The sequence below is a fragment of the Oryx dammah genome, unplaced genomic scaffold (assembly GCF_014754425.2).
Source record: "Oryx dammah isolate SB20612 unplaced genomic scaffold, SCBI_Odam_1.1 HiC_scaffold_1, whole genome shotgun sequence".
Lineage (NCBI taxonomy): Eukaryota > Metazoa > Chordata > Mammalia > Artiodactyla > Bovidae > Oryx > Oryx dammah.
This window is the reverse complement of record NW_024070185.1, coordinates 47,842,964-47,866,535: the sequence shown is the minus strand read 5'-3', so window position 1 is coordinate 47,866,535 and position 23,572 is coordinate 47,842,964.

Genomic DNA, 23,572 nt, shown 5'->3' with positions numbered 1-23,572 from the left:
CTTTGTTGGCAAAATAATGTCTCTGCTGTTTAATATGCTGTCTAGGTTGGTCATAATTTTCTTTCCAAGGAGTAAGCGTCTTTTAATTTCATGGCTGCAGTCACCATCTGCAGTGATTTTGGAGTCCAGAAAAATAAAGTCAGCCACTGTTTCCACTGTTTCCCCATCTATTTGTCATGAAGTGATGGGACCGGATGCCATGATCTTAGTTTTCTGAATATTGAGCTTTAAGCCAACTTTTTCACTCTCCTTTTTCACTTTCATCAAGAGGCTCTTTGGTTCTTCTTCACTTCCTGCCATAAGGTGCATCATCTGCATATCTGAGATTATTGATATTTCTCCTAGCAGTCTTGATTCCAGCTTGTGCTTCTTCCAGCCCAGTGTTTCTCATGATGTACTCTGCATATAAGTTAAATAAGTAGGGTGACAATATACAGCCTTGATGTACTCCTTTCCCAATTTGGAACCAGTCTGTTGTTCCATGTCCAGTTCTAAATGTTGCTTCCTGGCCTGCATACAGATTTCTCAAGAGGCAGGTCAGGTTGTCTGGTATTCCCATCTCTTGAAGAATTTTCCACAGTTTATTGTGATCCACACAGTCAAAGGCTTTGGCATAGTCAATATAGTAAAAATAGATGTTTTTCTGGAAGTCTCTTGCTTTTTCGATGATCCAGAGGATGTTGGCAATTTGATCTCTGGTTCCTCTGCCTTTTCTAAAACAAGCTTGAACATGTGGAAGTTCATGGTTCCTGTTTTACTAAAGCCTGGCTTGGAGAATTTTAAGCATTACTTTACTAGCATGTGAGATGAGTGCAATTGTGCAGTAGTTTGAGCATTCTTTGGCATTGCCTTTCTTTGGGATTGGAATGAAAACTGACCTTTTCCCATCCTGTGGCCAGTGCTGAGTTTTCCAAATTTGCTGGCATATTGAATGCAGCACTTTCACAGCATCATATTTCAGGATTTGAAATAGTTCAACTATTCAAGTGGAGGTGAATTCCATCACCTCCACTAGCTTTGTTCATAAGTGATGCTTCCTAAGGACCACTTGACTTCACATTCCAGGATGTCTGGCTCTAAGTGAGTGATCACACCATCGTGATTATCGACTAAACAACAGCAATAATTGATAATTACAGAAACAGACATGTCAGATTAGTGATTTCAGTATTTTTCTATGTATGGAAAGATGCAAGAATCTGGGCTATTGAAATTACTCTTTTGAAATGCATCTTAACTATCTGGGGTCAGTATATTGTTTTTCTCCATCCTGAATTCCCTCAGGGTACAATGTCAGTTGTGGCTGCAATGGCTGATTGCCTTATGGCCATAACATCCCTTGTTTAGTGAATACCATTTTTTGTCCACATCACTTTGTAAAGAATGAGGGAGTGGAGAAACTGGATTGAGAGAAGGTCAATGTTGAACCCTGGTTCTGTCACATCCCAAGCCTGTTCTATGACCAAGTAATTGCTTCTCTTGCTCTAAAGAACAGACACTTATCCCAGGCTTGGAGAATATTGGTTGTTGTTCAGTTACTAAGTCGTGTATGACTCCCTGTGACCCCATGGACTGCAGCACTCAAGGCTTCCCTGTCCTTCTCTATCTCCCAGAGTTTGCTCAGACTCAAACTCATGTCCACTGAGTTAGTGATGCATCCAATGATCCCATCCTATGTTGCCCCCTTCTCCTCCTACCCTCAATCTCTCCCAATATCCGGAGGAAAATTGGAATCATTGTTAAAAAGGACAGGCAATCAAGGTAGCAAAGAATAACAAGAAAGGATTTGGAGGCAGAGGAGATAGGGGCTTTAAAACCTGCAGCATGGGGATTTCTCTAACAGACTATCATATCCTCAAAGGCTTTCTTGCATGCTTTCTTCCTCTAAGTAGTGTCCCAAGACTGCGGACACTCAACCTCCCATCTAAGTTTCATTGCATAGTTCCCCTTTAAGAAAGGAGCTTGTCCTTGTGCTGTGCTTAATCACTCAGTTGTGTCAGCCCCATGGGCTGCAGTCTGCCAGGTTCCTCTATCCATGGGGATTCTCCAGGCAAGAATACTAGAGTGGCTTGCCATGCCCTCCTCCAGGGGATCTTCCCAACCCATGGATCGAACCCAGGTCTCCCGCATCACAGGCAGATTCTTTACTGTCTGAGCCACGAGGGAAGCTTGTCTTCGGAACGCAACAACTCTTTATCTTTTTTTTTGCTTCTAGACAGAAATGAAATGAAGGACAACTTCTTACTATGTAAAAATAAACTCTATATACTCATCCACACATCCTTCAAATCTTTCTAAATGAGTTTTCATAGAGAAATTGTTATAAATAGTGATTGACATCTATACTATCATGGATCAATTTTACCATGGGTGAAATTATCTTTTGAGTGCTATCAGAAGAACCTAGTTATCATTCTCCATGCTTCCCTCCACAAAAATTTTTATTTAAAATCTAGAAATAACTGATTTACAAATTTTGGAGCCCACAAAGGGGGAACTATCTGTCTTCATATTTAACAGCATTTTAGGTGCTGGTGACATAAATTAAGCAGATAGCAGCACAGACAGAACATGATACATACACATTTCCCCAAAATAAATTAGAGGAAGACGATTCTTGAAAGGCAAAAAGGCTGACCCTTGAGTTATTCATGTATAGTATTTACCGTGATGTCTGTCCCATAGTGAATGCCCAATCAATCTTGATTAACAAAAAGGAGTCGTACTTTGTGCCATCCCAGGGAGTATCAGGAGAGTTGAGGATGGCCCTCAAAAAGGAGTAAAGAATTCTGAGAAGGTGACAATGCTCAGTCATCTCAGATGATACAGAATCAATTAAGATGAAGATTGAGAAAGGGCCTCTGTAACTGGCAAGGAGTTGCTTGGTGACCTCGAAGATAACAAGGAGTTGTTGAGTGTGGAATCAGATTCCAGTGCACTAAGGAAAAGGATGAAGGAATGAGGGGAATTTTTATAAGAAGACAAATCAGGGCAGATCAAGGTAAATTTATTTAGGATGGCAAAGAATTAAGCAGACTAAGGAAACAGAGTTATTATGGTAACTATATAAAGACATAGTGGTATTAAATGTTGATGTTGATTGAATGGGCTAATGCATATAGTTCTACTATAATTTTAAGAATATATAAACTCAGGACTTCCAAGAAATCAAAATCTATAGTCTGCATTTATGGTTGTGCAATTAATTCCCTTGACAGCTTAGACAATTCACTTTCCCTGGGTCTCAGTCCATCAACAAATATTACAAAGTGTATAATATTGTAGTCCATAATGATTAAAATATGTGTATAGTATATATACATATTTTATAAGAAGGCAGAAAATGCTTTGAAAGTGAGAGTAGTAAAAGACTGTTAAAGAAGTGCTAAGTGTTATTAACAAAATGAGTGTTGCAATGACTGCTACTATGTGCTACTCTCTAATGATGGTATTATATATTCAAATTTCAAATGCTAGGGCGATGGGACCTGGTTTATGCAGGTCTAGGAAAACATTGGTATTCTTACCAATGTGTCATCTTTGAAGCAAAGGAGTAATTTTAGGAATAAAACATTCACAGAAGTATCAAAATAATACCTGTAATGCCTCAGTAATTAGTGAAATTACCTTGAGATGATGAATGCTTCTAGGAGGCAGCAGGAGTGAGGGATGAGAGGAATTGATGAAAATGTGACATAATCTGTATTAGTTGGGTTAGGATACAAGGTAAAGATCCTAATTTGGTTCATGTAAAATCTCTCTGAAAGCATCTTTTATTTTGTAATTATTTTTTAAAAGAGTTTTGTGTAAGCTCTGAGCATTCTCATTTTTATTCTTTCCAGCTTATTTTTAACCTTCAGGTAGCTACTCAAAATCTAATGAAGCAGCAGAGTTATACCTAGTAAAAGAGAAATTGAGAACCAGTGGTAGGGCATGGTGAAAGGAAAGGCAGTGAGTTAAGATACCCTTCTCCTTCCCTGGTGGCTCAGACAGTAAAGAATCTGCCTGCAATGCAGGAGACCCAGATTCATTCCCGGGGTTGGGAAGATTCCCTGGAGAAGGGAATGGCTACCCACTCCAATATTTTTGCCTGGAGAATTCCATGGACCGAGGAGCCTGGCGGGCTGCAGGCCATCGGGTCACAAAGAGTCAGACAAAACTGAGGGACTGACGCTTTCACTTTACACTTTTCACTTTCACTCTTTCCCAGGGCTCCAACATAAACAATTTAATCACCAACACTCTGATAATACTGAGTGCTTTCACATGCGAGCATTTTACATGACTCTTACCTATGAAATAGGTACTATCTTTGTCCCCCACTTCTCAGATGAAAAAAATTAAACTTGAGGTCAGTTGGCCCAGATCACACAGCTGGTGTGTGATGATACCAGCATAGTACTCAAATGTAGACTCAGCTTATACTAGTGCTTTTAAACGTTGTGCTGTCTGGCTTTCTAGTGAATCCTAACTGTGGATCACTGGATCACTGGAGTTGGAGCACAGAAACTTGTCCTACAGCAGGTCTCAACCTCAACTGGGCATTTTGCTCTCCTTGACTCACCCAGCAACAACCTGATGTTTCCATTGTTGGCATCTTCTCAGTGCTACCTGGAGTTGTGTTTCCTCGTACTTATTTTCCTTAATGGAAACTAGAAGCTAAGATTCTGAACTGCATTCAAATAGAGCTGCTTAGGGAAACAGACTCTGTGAAGGCCATACATTTAAAAAAGCGATCAGATCCTAGGAACCAGTTTTTCACCCTGAACATCAGAGAGAGGAGGGAAGGAAAGACAGAGACACAGAGAGATATATTGTCTTGACCAAGCAGCAGACTATCCTAACATTGCTTATCAAGAACGAGCTTCTGGGCTTTATGTAAATTCTAAAAGTTTTTCTTGAAATTTGGTGGATAATTAGGCAGTTATTTTATATAACCTTTACCAAGAAAAAAATTCTATGTAAAAATTAAAATATATTTATGTTATTGGAATTATCTCATGTTTCTTTTCACTGGTGAGATAATAGAGAATTATATAATGCAAAAAAAAAAATGTGTTTCTTGAATAGTAGAAATCCAGTTTCAGGAATTTCATTCCACAAAGGAGACCATTAACCAACATTTCCCCCATCTTTTCTAGGATATGTGAAAAAACAGAAGAAGAATTTAGAAGACTCTCCAGATGACAGTGATTAAGAGGGACTCTGAAGTCAGGTCAGCTGAGTTTAATTTGGTTCCATCATTTATCAGGTGAGTGGATCGTTATGTATGTATGTATGTTATGTATGTACGTTATGTTTACGTATGTTACTCGACTTCTCTGAATGTCAGTTTTCAATCTGTAAAAGGGATAAGTGAAGTTGCTCAGTCATGTCTGACTCTTTGCAATCCCATGGACTATAGCTTACCAGGATTCTCCGTCCATAGGATTTTCCAGGCAAGAGTACTGGAGTGGGTTGCCACTTCCTTCTCCAGGGGATCTTCCTGACCCAGGGATCGAACCCAGGTCTCCCACATTGCAGGCAGACACTTTACTGTCTGAGCCACCAGGGAAGCCTGTACAAGGGACAAGAATAATGCCAAATTCATAAGATAGCTGTGAATATTTAATATAATAACCCGCAAGAAATGCTAAACAAATATTAGCTATTACTATATTAACACTTAACTTGGAGAAGGAGCTTGTACTAGCTTCTGAGCTTTCTCATAGCAGTTAAACAAACTGCTGCTGCTGCTGCTGCTGCTGCTTCTAAGTCACTTCAGTCATGTCTGACTCTGTGCGACCCCATAGACGGTAGCCTACCAGGCTCCTCCGTCCCTGGGATTCTCCAGGCAAGAACACTGGAGTGGGTTGCCATTTCCTTCTCCAATGCATGAGAGTGAAAAGTCAAAGTGAAGTCGCTCAGTCATGTCCAACTCTTTGCGACCCCATGGACTGCAGCCTACCAGGCTCCTCCGTCCAAGGGAGTCTCCAGGCAAAAGTACTGGTCTGGGTTGCCATTGCCTTCTCTGAATTAAACAAACTGGGTGGCTTAAAACAACAGAATTGTAATTTCTCACATTTCCGGAGCTAGAAGACCAAAATCAAGGTGTCAGGCAGGGCTGCACTCCCTTGGTGGGGCTCAAAGGGAGACGGCTTTCTCACCTCTTCAGGTTTCCAGTGGTTATGGGCAATCTTTGTGTCTCCATCACTCCCGTCTCTGCCTCATTCTCGGTGACCCTCTCTCCTGCATGTCTTCTCTTTGTCTCTTGTAAAGATACTTTTCATTGGATTTCAGATCCATTTGGGTAATTCAGGATAATCTCATCTCAAAATCCTTAATTTAATTGCATGTGCAAATATCTTTTTCCATATAAAGTCACATTCACAGTATCCAGGTATTAGAAGGCGAGTACAATTTTTTAAGGGCCACCATTCAACCTTCCATAGGTGTTAAGCATGTTTTTTCACTTTTCTTTTCAACTATATTTGTATTCCACTCTTAACTGTTTCCTAAATGCTAATAATCCTGGCCTCCACATTCCCCACCCCCACACCTCACACCACCTTTCCCCAACCAGCCATGCCATGCAACTTGTGACATCTTAGTGCCCCAAACAAGGATCAAACCTGTTCCCCCTGCAGTGAAAGTACAGAGTCCTAACCACTATACCCCTAGGGGATCTCCTGATTGCTATCAGAGGGGTATAGATGAAGGCATTTAAGAGTATGAGCAGTTGTTTTGTAAGGAAGAGAGTAATCAAACCAGGTTATGAGTGCAGTATGGAAGTATAAGGATGAGAAAACAACATTCCAAGTAGAAGAAGCAGCAGGAACAGCGGAATGGCATAGTGTACATATTTACAATAGCAAATGGCTTTTGCTTAGAATAAAAGTCTATAAACCCAACCATCCTACCATCTGTTTTTGTATGGCCTCCAATCAGGGTGGGGGGCAGGTTATATTTTTAAATCATTGGGGAAAAAACCCCAAAGGTTGAAGAAGAATTTGCAGCATGTAAAAATTATATAAATTTCCAATTTCAGGGTCCATAACTAAAGTTTTATTGAAATACAGCTACACGCATTCATTTATGTATTGCCTATGGCTTCTTTTGTACTACAATGACAGAGCTGAGTAGTTGTGACAGAGACCTTAACAGCTAAAGAGCTGAAATATTTACTATCTGACTCTTTGCAGAAAAAGCTTATAGACGTGTGCTTTAGCAGAAGTGTCAAGGGTCTAAGAGTGAAAGAAGACGACTTGCTGGTTTGCTTATGCTTGCTCAGTCCTTTGCAATAGCCCATGTTTTTCACTTTGCATAGTCTTTTTCTACCCATTTAAATACTGTTCTAAATCTTATTCTCTCAAGGCTTTGTGTAGTTATTTGCAAAACTGCCTGAGAGGTAAGTTTGCAATCCTCTTTAAACTGTGGTCAAAATAAATAACAGTTTAATGTATAATTTATTATATTGTACCCGGTAGGTAACATACTTGGAATTTAGGAGAACCCAAGTCACAGAATTGCCCCCTTGGCAGACTGGTGGGACAGAGATACTTGCAGATGTGAGCTTTTCTTCAACCCTCTTGATGTACCAGATAGGCAGCCAATTCTTCTACCAATTGAAGCCAAATTTATTTGGTTGTTAGTTTTATTTCCAATTGGTTAAGGTAATAGTGAGACACATGCTGCTAAATTGCACCTTGGGGGAGGGAAAAATGGCAAGAATTACCATGCAATAATTGCCAGTCATTGAGTGTTGAGTCTCTGTGCCCTGGGTAACAATCATTAAGATGGAGAATTTTCCATGAAGGAGAAAACAACCCCCTGCTGAATTGGAGCTGAGATTAGAAATGCTGTAAGAAATATTCTCAAACTTTATCACAGGGAAGACTTTTAAGGGAAGTCTGTTAATATTCAGATTCTCTAATCTCTCCCCCAGATAATCTGTGGATCTTCAGTGGAACTCAGGACTCTGTAGTAAAGATTTAAAGGAAAAAAAGAAGGGGCCAAACTGCATCCCACAAAGGAATTTTTATATTTTGTTCTTCACTTTCCTACAATTCCCTAATTTGTTATGCTTACATGTATGTTCTTATATATAGCAAGAACAAAATAGGAAAGAGCATCATTTTGAAAAATTTTCCTACTTTCTCACCTTGCTTAGCTAATTTATTTGTTTAAATATAAATTGGTTCCTAATCTAAGTAAAAAATAACTTGACCCAGAGAAGGACTGGTCTTTGAAGGCAGTTTTATATATATGATGGAATATTATTCAGCCTTAAAAAGGGGAAATTCTGCCATCCGTGACAGCAGAGATAAACCTTGAGAATATTCTGCTAAGTGAAATAAGCCAGTCACAGAAGAAAGCAGTGAACTCTCTCCTCAGTAAAAGAGGTGCTTGCTCTCCCAGTCGTAGTATTCTACTTTAGATTCAAATTGCACGGGGGAAGTCTGTTTAACTTGATCATAAGTTCTCCCTAGGCTAACCAACCATGGCCAAGGGTGTTCTATTCTGTTTGTGAACAGACTTTGAAGATAGGATTCATGTCTATTTTGTTCTTGAATCTTCTGAAGTACTTGCTCTAGTGCCTTGCACATAGCCCATATACAAGTATTGGCTGAATGAATAACAGAATGAAACACCAACTCTTCAGGGCTTATCTTGACCTTTGTCTCTTATTTTTTAATTATAGCATGTGGTAGTGTTGTTTCTGTGGTAGAATTAACCTAAGAATTATGTGGAAAAGCCTTTTTTAAAAAGTTAAAGTTCAGGTTCAGAAATATGCTATTATTAAACTAATTTTCAGAGTTTTCCTCTTTATAGTAAAAAATGAACTGGGAGTGTTCAGAAGGAACCAGGCTATAATTTAAACCCAGATATACATAGTGCATTAAGTAAATCAACAAAGAAATGAATAAAATTCATAGTTTATCAGTTTGGGCTCACTAATATACTTTTATTCAACCTAGTAAATACTCTCAGTTTTCTTGAATTTCAGCCCACAGATTAAAGCTGGCCCACTGCTTGTTTTGCAAATAACGTTTCACTGGAACACAACGATGCTCTTCTCCTTACTGCTTTGTCATAGCTGCTTTGGTGCTACAATGGCAGAGCTGAGTACTTACAACAGCTGTCCTGTGGCCGGCAACACTAAAATGTTTACTATGTAGCTTTTTACAGAAATGTTTGCTGACTCCTGATTTGGACTCTACAAGTCTCTTTATTGGCAATGTACACTAACCTTAACAAAAAAGCTCAAGAGCCTACCCCTTACCCTCTTTTCTCACTCCAAGAGGAGAGGATTGTGAACTGAATCAAAGACAGGTGAAGGGCACTCAGAGATTATAGTGGGGCTTTTGTTGGGAGGTGAAAGGAGCCAAACTCTTTTCCTATTCATGATTTATGCTGTCCTGTCTCATACTGTCTTTGGAGATAGATTGCAGAAACAAAGTGGAACCACGGTGGGTACTGGGAAAGCATCCTGCAGTTGTTGATAGCAGATTTAGGTTTACATTTCCAGAGAGAAAAGTCAAAGCAGAGTGTATGAAGCTGACCCAGACAGGCATTGCAGTAGGGCTGGGAATAAAGAGTGAGCCTAAAATCAGGGAAACCATCCTGTCATTCTTTAGCTCTGTTCCATTATGGGAAATGTTAAAATATTACAAAGCTTCCTTCCCACAGTGAACAGAAATTCTCTTCACTGGTATTGATCCATTCTTCTAGAACTTTCTTTGTGTTGTGGGCTGAACTGTCACCCCACCTCCCCCAAATTCACATGTTGAAGTCCTAATCTTCAGTACCTCAGAACATGGTATCTTCTTTGAAAACAGGGTCTTTAAAGAGGTAATTAAATTAAAATGAGGTTATTAGAGTGATCCTAATCCAATCTGTCTGATGTCCTTATAAAAAGAGGAAACTAGAACACAGACATACACAGAGGGAGGGCCATATGAACACACAAGACCATAAGTCAAGGAGAGAGCCTTCAGTTAGCCCTGCTAACACCCTGATCTTGAACTTTCATCCTTGGAAACTGTGAGAAATGTGAGAAATTAAATCTATATCATTTAAGCCACCTAGTCTGTGATACTAGCACACGAATATGCCGTGTATCAGCCTTCATATATGAGTAGACAACTATCAATCTCTTCTGTTCATCTGTTAAATATCTCTTCTCTCACATAGTTTAGTTTACTGACTGGGTATCATCTCTGGTATATATTATCTTTTAAATATATATGTTCTCCAAATGTTTCTATCCATTGGTTCAACAGTCCTACCTCCAGGAATTTTCCATTTTAAGGGAATAACTCTACAGTAGCACAACACTTTATGCAGAAAGATTTGCACCCCAGTGCTGCATTTTATTTTCTTCAACTTAGAAAAATGGTCTCTCTATATATTACTTTATTTATTTTACAAACAAAAATTAACCCCAAGTGCATGTCTGGTGAAGTTTTCAAAGATATGAAAATTTATAAGTAAAAATTTCCTCTTGCACTCTCCAGAGATAACTATAAACTTCACAAATGATTATAAACAATATACTCATACATACATACTTTTAAACAGAAATGGGGAACCTTGTACATAACATTAGAATTTTTTCCCTTATGATACCATAGAGATCTCCCTACAGTAATTCAATTCCTCATTGTTCCTTTCATCACTGCTTTCATAACTCCTGCCCAACTTTAAAGAGTCTGGTTGTCATCTTTGTCTTCTTCCCTAGTGTTAAGTGTCCTTTCTCTAGGCTGTAAACCATAGTTAAGAATAATGGCTCTAGAGTCAAGCTGCCTGGGTTTGAACCTATTGTTTTCATTTCGTATGGTTGCTATAATAAGTTATTACAAACACTCTGGGGATTAACAAGTGGACATCTTTAACAAGCTATTATTCTATCAATACCTAGAAATACCACCTTGTTGCAAGATGTGCCTCAGTCTCTGACAACTATTGAAATAGTAGAGAGATTGTCCCTACTCATGAGGTTGCTGAGAGAATTCAGTGAGTTCATTCATGTGAATAGTGCCTGGAACAAAGTATGTGCTCAGTACCATTAGCTATCATAAGCATATAGTTATCTATGTGTCTTATTTGCCGAGTTACTAGACTGCTAGTTCCTTGAAGGAAAGAACAGTGTTGCATATTATGTGCTCAATAAATGTTTCTTAAACTGAATTGCTCCACCTAAAACACTATTACTTAGCCAATAAAATAGTAGAAAATTTGAAATGTTATGAAAAATATCATATCTTGTTGTCCTGCTGCTGCTGCTAAGTCGCTTCAGTCGTGTCCAACTCTGTGCGACCCCATAGACGGCAGCTCACCAGGCTCCCCTGTCCCTGGGATTCTCCAGGCAAGAATACTGGAGTGGGTTGCCATTTCCTTCTCCAATGCATGAAAGTGAAAAGTGAAAGTGAAGTTGCTCAGTCATGTCCAGCTCTCAGTGACCCCATGGACTACAGCCTACCAGGCTCCTCTGTCCATGGGATTTTCCAGGCAAGAGTACTGGAGTGGGGTGCCATTGCCTTCTCCAATCTTGTTGTCCTATTAAGTGACAAAAGCAAAATAAAATATGCATAGACAATCACAGCTGTTTTAAATGTGCAGAACTAAAAATTATGCATAAAAATAGACTGGAAGTATGCCTACACGTTAACAGTTGGTGGTCTAGGAATGATGGAATGATGGGTAATTTTTTTATTCCTATTTTTACTTTCAGACTTTCTCTACTGAGATTTAAGGTGTACAAATAATTTATATCCGATTTATACACACACACCTCTTGCTTGTTAAACATTAGAGGTGATCTTATATAGAGCCAGAACTTAGGTTTTGAGTTATTAATATTATCTAGGTTAGTGACAGTTCTGGTTCATCATTTAGGAGCCCTGAGTGCAGGGAAGCAAGCTGCTGTTGCCAATGTTGTTATCGTTGTAATTGTGTTTCTACTTCAATGTCCTCACCTGAGAGCCAAGGTGAATGATCCTCCACCCAGAGGGCTGTAGTGGTTCAGTGCGATGATGAATGTCAACTCCTAGCATGTCATATGACACACAACAGGCCCAGAATAAATGTCAGCTACCCTTCTTGGGGTTCTTATTCCTGAGAGAATGATGCTGATCTGAACAGACACTTTAAGTTTTAAGGAGACGTTTGTTCAGGGAAGGAAAGAAGAGAAAATAGAGAATAAAACCAGCTTGATGAATCTCAGGATCTATAAGACTTACTTAAACCCCCCGCATGTAAAGATGTGCCAAATCTGATTCTACAAGAATGTTTTTCAAGTATTCTGTTTTTAGCAACAGAACTCCCTACCCCCTTCGCCAAATCTCATGCAGATTCCTCTAGATTTAAAACAGATCAAAACCGCTGCTCTGGTAAAACAGAGGTCAGGTCACTCATCTGAGCTCCACATTGCTCTTACAGAGCTGAGGCTTCCCAGAGAATAATGTGGAAAATGCTCTTCCAACATAAATGTAACTGGTTCACAAACTGTAACTTGGCCAGCTTCGTCCGGGAGAGGGGGCACGGTGTCCTTGGCTCTCTATTGTGGTTTGCGGGGAGGCAAGGGGCAGAGGGATCATGAGCAACAGCTGTCCCCAGGCTCCTGAACTACTTGGCAGGGCATCTGTGCATGTCTCAAGCCTGTTCCTTAGGAGCAGTGCCCTTATTTGAGCCAGAACTACACAAAGGCATTGTCCTCAAACACTGGGTCTCCTCTTTCTTCACTGGCCCTTGTTTACCCATTCATCAGCAGGTGGTGGCTGGAACATTCCCCTTTGATTTTGTGGCTCAGGAGCGGCAAGCTAAGACCTAAGCTGAATAAACATCGTATCATTTGGCACTGGCACGATTCCTGGTAGTCCGGGTCAGGAGAGGTTTAAGGAGGATTAGGTTTAGATTAGAAAAGGGGTTGAGTTATTTTTTTTCCCTGTGTGTTCCCTTAAGTGCCTTACGGTTTTGTAAGAGGAAAGTGGGCTGACAGCCTGGACTCAGTTGCTCCAGAGATAGAAGTGGTGAGCTCAGAGTTCTTTTCTGGACCATCAGGATATGTTCTCCTGAACATGGTTTTTCCCATGAGACTCATGAGTTCCTGGGAATCTGCTGAAAGCGCTAAACCTTTTCTCTAGAAAACTGGGGGCATCTGTGCACAAGCACACACGGGCAGGTACACAAGGGCACGCCCACTCCGGCTTGCGCGTGCGCATACACCTGATTTGACTTACTCGCAGGCGGTCCTGAAATTCACAAGCCAGAAGAATTTCAAGAGCCCACACAACTCACTTTTCAGAGGGACTTCACCCTTCCCAGAGGTGAGCGAGAGGAGGGTGGGGGTGGTGGTTCTCCCTAGAGTGGCTCCTGGGTGACCATTGGCCGTGCTGCCTGGCCCTTGCTGTCGCAACGCCAGGTTCCTTTGGCAGGCTGGCCTTGGAGGCTGGCCGGGGGCTCTGGCACTTGCTCTTGTTTATAGCACAAAGTCTTGCTCCACTCCCTGGCGACGGCTTGCAAACCAAAGTTGTTTCATTTCCCCCAGACAAAGAGGTTAGTGGGTAGTGGAGGAGGGGAACAGTACCGCAGCAAACACCTTTGGAAAGCACACCTTCTCCTTAGATTCCCTGGAAGATTGTCCTTCCACCCCAGTGTCTGCCAGCTCCGGTTTTGCTGCTGGGGCAATTGTGGCTGGCTCTGCCCTGCAGGGAAAAAAACTTATGACTGCATTTTTCCTCCTTGTTCTTCTCTGTGGTGTCCTCCCTACCACCATCGTTTATTTAAAGGGTGAGCCTAACGTGTTTTTTTCTCAAACAGATGGATGTTCCCACTTAAAATTAAACACTGGAGTGCCTAGGCTGCTGTTTACTTGTGTAACAGTGAGCAAGTCTCAACCTCTCTGAGCCCTAGTTTTCTCCTGAGATTAAAACAGTATCTGCAGTATGGGGTGGTCAGGAAAAATCAACATGGGGCAAGTTGTTAGCAGTTCTCTCGCTCTAAGTGTATACTGGGGAATGGTTTACCATTAATATTATAAGCACATTCTTATTCTCCAACGGAACATCATTTTCTCTCTAGAAACTTCTCTAGAACCTTAAATAGAAGCAAAAAGCTTTCTCCAACTTGGCATGGGGAATTTCTATTTGCCACCTCTAGGGTGAGCAGCTACTCAGGTGGTGTCAATTTTAGGGAATGTTGAAAATTCTAAGGCTTCCCTGATAGCTCAGTTGGTAAAGAATCTGCCTGCAATGCAGGAAACCCTGAACCCAATAGTACTCTTAGCATGAAGGTAGGGAATTTCGTGGTCCAATCTAGTCTACTGTGTAATAAGCATATTTTAAATCTGCTTTTAATTATTATACCACCATATATATAGTTTTATATATATATATATACACACACACACACACCATTATATATGGTGGAGAAGACCAAACTGGTTTCTACAAGAATTAAGATTCATTTGCACACTTTCCATGTCCTGGTAAAAGTCTTAAGCATTTTACCTACTTTAATCCTTTCAGTAGCAAGGAGATCAATTAGGTCCTATTATTATCATTTTATAAATGGAAACAGAGACTCAGAGAGGTTAAGTAAGTGGTCCAGGGTCACAGAGCTTGTACGTATCAGAGCTGGTGGTAAATCTTCAGCCTCCTCCTGCTTTGATCTCTCCAAATTTTTATGAGAATGTGTTGCTTCTCTTTATACTCCCTAAAATAATAATTTTCAGTTGAGAAGTTCATTCTTGCTCGCTTTGATAGGCCTGAGAATCTCTTCCTAGCAAGAATCTCAGATAGCTTGACACTGTCCAGAGCTTCAGATTTATTTAATGCAGCCTTCACATTGTTTGTAAAGCTGCTGGATAATTTATTTTTTAACCTCCATGCTGAAGAAAATTATGTAAGTGCTCACACGCTTCAGTGCTCATCAGTAAGGGAGGAAGAAGTAATAGTGTCTGTTTACATCATCCAGAATGTTTGCTACTAAACATAAGAAATCGTTAAAGCCAAACATAGACTCACATGGTGGAGCTTATGTTGGGCTGGCCAAAAGTTTGTTCAGATTTTTGCATAAGAGCTTACAGAAAAACCTAAATGAACTTTTAGGCCAGCTCCAGAACTTACACCATGCTCTCCAGCTATCCTCTCATTTTTATTGATCATGAGCAAGTTTTGGATATGAACTAAACTTCTTTGTGTGATTTTTTTTTCCTGATTGTAAAAGTGATATATGTCCATGGAAGGAAATTCAGAAAATATGGAAGAATATAAAGAAGCCAATAAAATAGAGCTAAATTTCTTAGTATGTGATCTGGGCCTGGAATCAAAGATCTTTGGGGTTTAGAAAATACCTATTCAGTAATTTTTGTGATGAACTACAAAGAAAAACCCTTTGATTCTAGTGCAATTTTAGGGTATTTTACCATGTCATTTTAAAGCAATCAAATGAGAAAAAATAAATTTTTTCCTGTTCCTCATTGTTACAGATGAGTATCTAGAGAGTTTTTGAATGGGGTGTGGGGGAGAGGTTAGCTTTTCATATCCCCAAATGCTTTGTATTATTTGGCAAACTAGATTCTTGGTTTTTTAAACTTCCAAAATGATCTGGAATCTTGAGTTTCCAAAGCTGTGAGTTAAAAAGATTTAACTAAAAGTGTGATTTCCTGCTCCCCATTTTCCTATCTATAAAAGATTAAAGTACTGTTTAAAAGAAAATTTACAAAAATCAAGTTTTCCATAATCACATTTGAATATTTGCAATACTTAATATTACATCTCATCTGAATATGACTCAAAGAATGAGTTATCCCACATGTATTTCTCACTATAGTGGCCATCAAATATTTTAAAATATTTAAAAGTTATTTTTATGCACTGACTGCATATGAACGCATAATAGAAAAAGATCAGGCTATTTACTTATCCATGTCCTTATATCAACTATCCTGAACTGATACTGTGCTCAGAATGTCTCCTGTGGTACATAACAAGTTAGGTAGATTGGAAATTTATTTTCTTCTTTGGTAAGAGAGCAGTTGATTTCAGCATCACTTCCAATATGGTCTATAGGCCTGAGTCCTATAAAGCAGTTAGGGTTTTCCAATTTATATTCCATAATTTCAGAGCCATTAATTGTGTAATTATTCATGTAGTATTTATTTACTTATCACTTCATCTGAGAGCCTCAGTGTGATTTGTAAATATTAATACATTGTAATTATGTTTCATCACAAGAAAAATATGATATACTGTTGCTAGTAGTTTGAAACCATTATTAGCTTTGTACTTGACTCATTGGAAAAGACTCTGATGCTGGGAGGGATTGGGGGCAGGAGGAGAAGGGGACGACAGAGGATGAGATGGCTGGATGGCATCACTGACTCGATGGACGTGAGTCTGAGTGAACTCTGGGAGCTGGTGATGGACAGGGAGGCCTGCCGTGCTGCGATTCATGGGGTTTCAAAGAGTCGGACGGACACGACTGAACTGAACTGACCTAGAAATCTGACATTTAGATTTGTACTTGTGGCTTCTCTCTAACCTTCAGTAAATCATTCTTCCTTTTGTGTCAGTGATTTGCTACCATGTTTTCAGAGAAGACTGGATGATGCCACATTGCCATGTGATACCATAAGAACTCAATGTAAGTTTATTCTTCCTGCTTTAAGATTTTCACTGTTTTTCCTTTAAGATGTTAGGAGAAGCTTTAACTGAACACATGAGATTTTATTCTTAGGGTCCTCTAAATAACTGATATCACACTTCCTAGAGTGACCTTTGAGAACGAACCAACCAACCAAAGTCTAAAATTATAACCATTGCATTTACCAAGATGAAAAACAATAAACGAGCAAGCCAACATTACAATGATACCTAGTTAGTCTGTCTGGGCTTGTGACCTTTCCCCCTTTGCCTTTTCCTCTGGACATTTTGCCATTTTACTTATAAACCTCAGATCTCTGACCTGTGTTACTTGTTGTCATTGCCTTTACTCTTATTGTTGCTTTTTAGTTACTTCTGGTAGGATGGTGGGGCTCCATGCTGTGAAATATGGTTTATAATCTTTTGTCTTATGTTCATGACTTTCTGCCTCTTTCCAACATGATTTATTGCTGATGTTGTTTGTAATATTTGGACGTAATGCTTTTATATTTCAAAGCTGAACTTTGATCTTTGTGTGTTATATTTTGTTAATCTTGAGCAATGAATCTGGGGAACCATAGATGAGAAGCAGGAAAAAAAAATCCCTGAAATGCGATAGTAGCAGCTGTGATTCAGCAGCAAGGATGGTAAAGCCACAACGTACACAGCCACTCACAGTAGGAACTTGTTTGGACTGTAAATCTGAGTCACTCCCTGACCCAGTAACACCCTCCAGTGCCTCTGAATCTAGAAAAAGGATCATCTTTGACTTTATAGTGAATAACAATGTCTGCTTTTCCCAAAGAATGGAGAAGGATGGAAGGGGAAGACACTGTTATCTACTTTTAGTTATGCATTTTTCCTAGCAATATGCTAATTTAATAAATAAATATCTGCATATATCACAGCATGTCAATGATGTTAGTCACTTTCATGTTAGCATGTTTAAATGTTGATAACTGTGTCATTCTGGCCATTTGTGTTTGTACTAACTATAACACAGATGTGTCCCCATGAGGACATACTGAGATGATCTTAAATTTTCAATTTTACATTTAAATTAATGTTAATAGAAGTAATTACATTATAAAAATCATACTTTTCCAAAAGGCTTTTGAATCCAGGTTCTTACTGTCCTAGAAGGTGGCAATTATTGATTTTAGATCTTAGACACCATAATTTTCATTAAGGCAATTCTATTAATTGCTTGGTGGTCCATGCTTACACTGAGTAACCCTCTTTCTAGGATACCATCTTTATAAGTAATAAAAGTTCCTTTTGAAGCAATCTAACACTGGCCTTTTATAAATTATTATTCCTCTTAAGCAGTCCTCAGTAGAAGCAGAGAACAGTGATCATTTTTCTTCCTTTGTTTCCTTCCTTTGTTTCTTCCTTCCTGATTTACAGTATAGTTAAAGCAAATAATGAAATCTGTACCGAAGCCATGTAAGTGTACAGAAGCATGTACAGAAGCAAATCAGTATTCTATTTCCAAAGTTTATCTCATCTTTAGCTGAGATAAGAGATCCACCAAACTCTACCAGATAAGGGCCTCTGAAGGATATCTTTTGGCAAAAGCACAAGCATTGACTTTAGGTGCATCTCTATCCAAATACGGGATTTCCAGGTGGCGCAGTGGTAAAGAATCTGCCTGCCAATGCAGGAGACCTGGGTTGGGAACATCCCCTGGAGAAGGAAATGGCAACCCACTCTAGTATTTTTGCCTGGCGAATCCCACGCACAGAGGAGCCTGGTGGGCTATAGTCCATGGGGTTGCAAAGAATCAGACATGACTTGGCAACTCAATAGCAGCTAACTAAATATGTCTCTTCCATGTAACTTACCGTGTGACCTTGGACAAGTTTAACCTTAGTTTCAACACATGTAAAAGGGAGAATATGATAGCAAACTTGTAAAAGGATTAGATAAAAATATAAGTACCTAAAATTACACTTTCTTCTTGCTAGACCTAAGGTAATGAACTAATCTGCAAAATATTCTTACAACTCTCATTAAATCTTCTCTCTCATAATTCTCTCTAGAAGCTTATGAAAAACAGTTAGCTTTCTTTAAGAATAATCTCACCTTTCAAAAAGAAAATTGCCACTTTCTCCTTACCGACAATTATTTCTTATTCATCTTTTTTGTGCAGTTAAAACATTATACAATAATTGAAACAGATGAAGAGTCGAGACACTGTGCCCTTATTCAGGTTGCCACAGTTGATAATGAAGTTTCAAAAGGAATAATATTTTTTCATTTTTAAAATATTTATTATGTAATTTATTTATTTGGCTGTGCTGGGTCTTAGTTGTGGCACGCAGCATCTTTAGCTGTGGCATGCAAACTCTTAGCTGTGGCATGTGGTATCTAGTTCCCCTGACCAGGGATCAAACCCACATCCCCTGTTTTGAGACCACAGATTCTTAGCCACTGGACCACCAAAAGGAATTATTATCCCAAAAGGAATAATATTATGGGCAGAATGAATTAGAATTGAACTTCAGAAAATCTAGAAAGACAAGCCACATAGATAAAGCATCAGAAAAAATGTTAAGATGAAATTCAAGCAAGGTGTTCCAATATATTGGCAAAATGGAAGGGGTTGTTAAATTAAACCCTGGAATCACTTAACCTTAGAAGTAATTATGAAGGAAAAATCCATTCTAAGAAGGTAAGTTCAAAAGAGTCACTGAAAAAAATGCAATTAATCCTATCAAATATTCATTGGAAGGACTGATGCTGAAGCTGAAACTCCAATACTTTGACCACCTGATGTGAAGAACTGACTCATTGGAAAAGAGCCTGATGCTGGGAAAGATTGAAGGCGGGAGAAGAAGGGGGCAACAGAGGATGAGATGGTTGGATGGCATCACCGACTCGAAGGACATGAGTTTGAGCAAGCTCCAAGAGTTGGTGATGGACTGGGAAGCCTGGCGTGCTGCAGTCCATGGGGTCGCAAAGAATCGGACACGGCTGAACTGAACTAATCCTATTAAAAGCAATAGGCAGAGGGGATCAGAATAATAATGAGACTTGATCATTTAATGACAACCGTTTATGCATGCCATCTCTGTTTCTCAGCGCAGCCTTGGAAGAGAGGAACCTTGCTTATTGTTTTATAGATGTGAAACTGAAGCTCTGGCACAATCAAGTGACTTGCTTGAGGTCATAGAGCTAGTACAGGATTCAAAGTCCATTATAACCTGCTCTTAGGGAAAATCTGATGTGGTCGTTTCACAGAAACCTAATGATTTTGGTTAACGCTAATTTTTATAGAAGGCAAACTGTTTTTCTGCCTTGAATATGTTCACCTGACTAATTTAGGAAAATATTTAGAAGTCTTAATTATAGACATTATCTTTTGGGTTATCTTCAGCCTCTACATGTTTATGTAAATATACTGAATTTCTGAGGGATATAGAAATCCCAAAAGAGACTTCAGACAGACACAACTGTATTAATTCTAACTAAGACCTGAGCCCAAATCCATATTTAGGTTTTCTATTCTGGTAACCTCAGCTAAGCTATGTCTTCACCTCTGGGTGAATAAGGCTTAGTGTAAAGGCAGACCAGAGATAAGTGGCTTGATTATTGCACTGCAAATCACATTGGACATTTGTTGGTCATCTTGAAAAAATTAAAAAATAGTATTAACTCAAGTGTAATAACAAGTATATGGTAAAATACACAGATCTTAAGTGTACATCTTGATGAATTTTTACATTTGTACACACCCATGTAAATTAACTACCTTCAAGATATAGAACATTTCTAGCACCTGTTTTACAGTATCTGTAAAATGGAACTTTCCCACTCTAAGCCATCAATGGGTAGGAAGATGGCCTTTATCTACAGACTCAATTGGAAAGGCAATTATTTTAAAACTTCAGGGAGGCCTTAGATATTCAAAGGGATGCCCTGAACTGACTATGGGGGTGGATCTTGATGTTTTTGGCTGTTGCTCTGTGACATTTCACCATTCCATGGTTCTCATAGCTAGTTTCCTTTTAAGGAACCAGTCATTCCTTCTATGTGGTTCATCAGAGTAATCCCACCCCTGGAGTTCCTGGGTTGGATAATGGGAACTAGGCTTAAGCCAGTAAGTATGTTGCAGATTGCCAGGAGAAATGTCAGTGACCTCAGATATGCAGATGACACCACCATTATGGCAGAAAGTGAAGAACTATAGAGTCTCTTGATGAAAATGAAAGAGGAAAGTGAAAAAGTTGACTTAAAACTCAACATTCAGAAAATTAAGATCATGGCATCTGGTCCCATCACTTCATGGCAAATAGATGGGGAAACAATGGAAACAGTGACAGACTTTATTTTGGGGGGCTCCAAAATCACTGCAGATGGTGACTGCAGCCATGAAATTAAAAGATGCTTGCTCCTTGGAAGAAAAGTTATGACCAACCTAGACAACATATTAAAAAGCAGAGACATTACTTTGCCAACAAAGGTCCGTCTAGTCAAAGCTACAGTTTTTCCCGTAGTCATGTATGGATGTGAGAGTTGGACTATAAAGAAAGCTGAGCACCAAAGAATTGATGCTTTTGACTTATGCTGTTGGAGAAGACTCTTGAAAGTCCCTTAGACTGCAAAAATATCCAACCAGTTCATCCTGAAGGAAATGAGTCCTGAATATTCACTGAAAGGACTGATGCTGAAGCTGAAACTCCAACACTTTGGCCACCTGATGAGAAGAACTGAATCATTGGAAAAGACCCTGATGCTGGGAAAGATAGAAGGTAGGAGGAGAAGGGGACAACAGAGGATGAGATGGTTGGATGGCATCACCAACTCAATGGACATGGGTTTGAGTAAGCTCCAAGAGTTGGTGATGGACAGGGAAGCCTGGCATGCTGCAGTCCATGGGGTTGCAAAGAGTTGGATACGACTGAGTGACTGGACTGAATTGCATGCTGCATTCCCATACCCACAGTGATAAGCAGAGGGATGGACATGTGACTCACTCCTGCCAATTCAATGCAGTGAGACTGCTGAGACTTTTGGAATTGAGGCAGGTTCAACGTTTCAGTTGATGTTGAATGCTATAAGATGTGAAAAGTTAGTACAATGATCTTGCCACAGTGAGCAAAAGATATTTGAGAGGGAATCAGTATCAGGGAGAATGGAGTCAACAGACTGAAAGAAGGAAAGCTGGTCTGCAGGCAGGGCAGAGCTCCTGCATCCAGAGGTGCCTGAAATAAGATCTAGTTCTGGACTTTCTTTAAAAAGACTCAACAGATGCTCTTGCGTAAACTGGTTTGAACTGGGTTTTTTGCCACTTGCAGTCAAAATGACCTAAAATGTGTCTATTAGGGCTAAATTATTCTCTATAGGTGAGTGAAGGGATTTGTTTTTTCCTTCTTTTAAAGAGCATGGGCATACAGGGAGGGGGGAATAAAGAGAAGGTGGCTAGAATGACAACTGTTGCTGAAAAGGATGAAGGACTTATTTTTTAAAAACAAGGATGATATCATACGCATGTTTTTGTAGTGTGACTTTCATCTTTTCAAAACTCTAATAAAGTTGACTACATACAAGAATGCCTTGTGTGGGTTGTAATATTATGTATGTGTGTGTGGTGGGGAGGCGGGAGACTTCCCAGGCGATTCAGTGGTAAAGAATAGACTTGCCAGTGCAGGAGAAGCAGGTTTGATCCCTGGATTGGGAAGATCCCCTGAAGAAGGAAATGGCAATTCCAGAATTCTTGCCTGGAAAATTCCATGAACAAGAGGAGCCTGGTGGGGTACAGTCCACGGGATCACAAAGAGTCAGACATGACTGGACACGACTTAGAGACTGAGCATGCACGCTCAAGAGGGAGAGAGGGAGAAAGGAGGCCTGGGTTCTGTGTTGTACTGACATGGTACAAATAAGGAAAACAAGTGGTGATGAAAAATCAACTTTAAACTCAACAAATTCAACAGAAAGTAACTTGGAGTCAGAGCTGACAGTGAGAATATAAGCCCTCCAGAAATTCATAGAATTGTTGAGGAGTGCCTTGGACTTTCCACATGGGGTAGAGGGTTGAGCCTATCTCCTTAGATCTGAAGGGGCAAGAGGATCCCAGCTAACTATGGCTTATATTATTCCTAAGACTGACAATAACATTACTTGCTAGTAAGAATTTTCTCAACTAATTCTAACTTTGGATCCATCAAACAGGAACCCAGAAGGCCAACAAATACAATTCTATGTGTAGAATTAAAAGATAATGGGAAGACATTTTCCAAATATTTCTCAAAATAAAGAACTTTAAACTATTCACTTTGCAAAGTCAGTTTCCCCAACTCCAACTGAGCCACCAGGAAAGGAAATCAATATGCAGCACTTCCCAGTGTTTATAATGTAGCTGCCTGTGCATAATGCTACTCCAGATGAATTTAACTCAGAATCCCCTGAAAATACTAGTTAGCCCCAAATCAGATATTTACCACTTAATGTGAGTAATAATATTTACTACCCCAGGCTACCCTGGAGCTTCTTCTGTTCAGTTTTTGTTGTTGCTAAGTCGTGTCCTACTCTTTGCAACCCTATGGACTAGCACTCCAGGCTGCTCTGTCCTCCACTATCTCCAGGAGTTTGCTCAAATACATGTCCATTGAGTCAGTGATGCTATCCAACTATCTTATCCTTTATCACCCACTTCTTCTTCTGCCCTCAGTCTTTCTCACTGGAAAGATTCCCATTGGCTCCTTGCATCAGGTGGCCAAAGTATTGGAGCTTCGGCTTCATCATCAGTCCTTCAAAGAATATTTGGGGTTGATTTCCTTTCAGATTGATTGAATTGATCTCCTTGCAGTCCAAGGGACTCTGAAGAATCTTCTCCAGCACCACAATCCAAAAGCATCAATTCTTTGGTGCTCAGCCTTCTTTGTGGTCCAACTCTCACATCCGTACATGACTACTGGAAAAACCATAGCTTTGACTATATA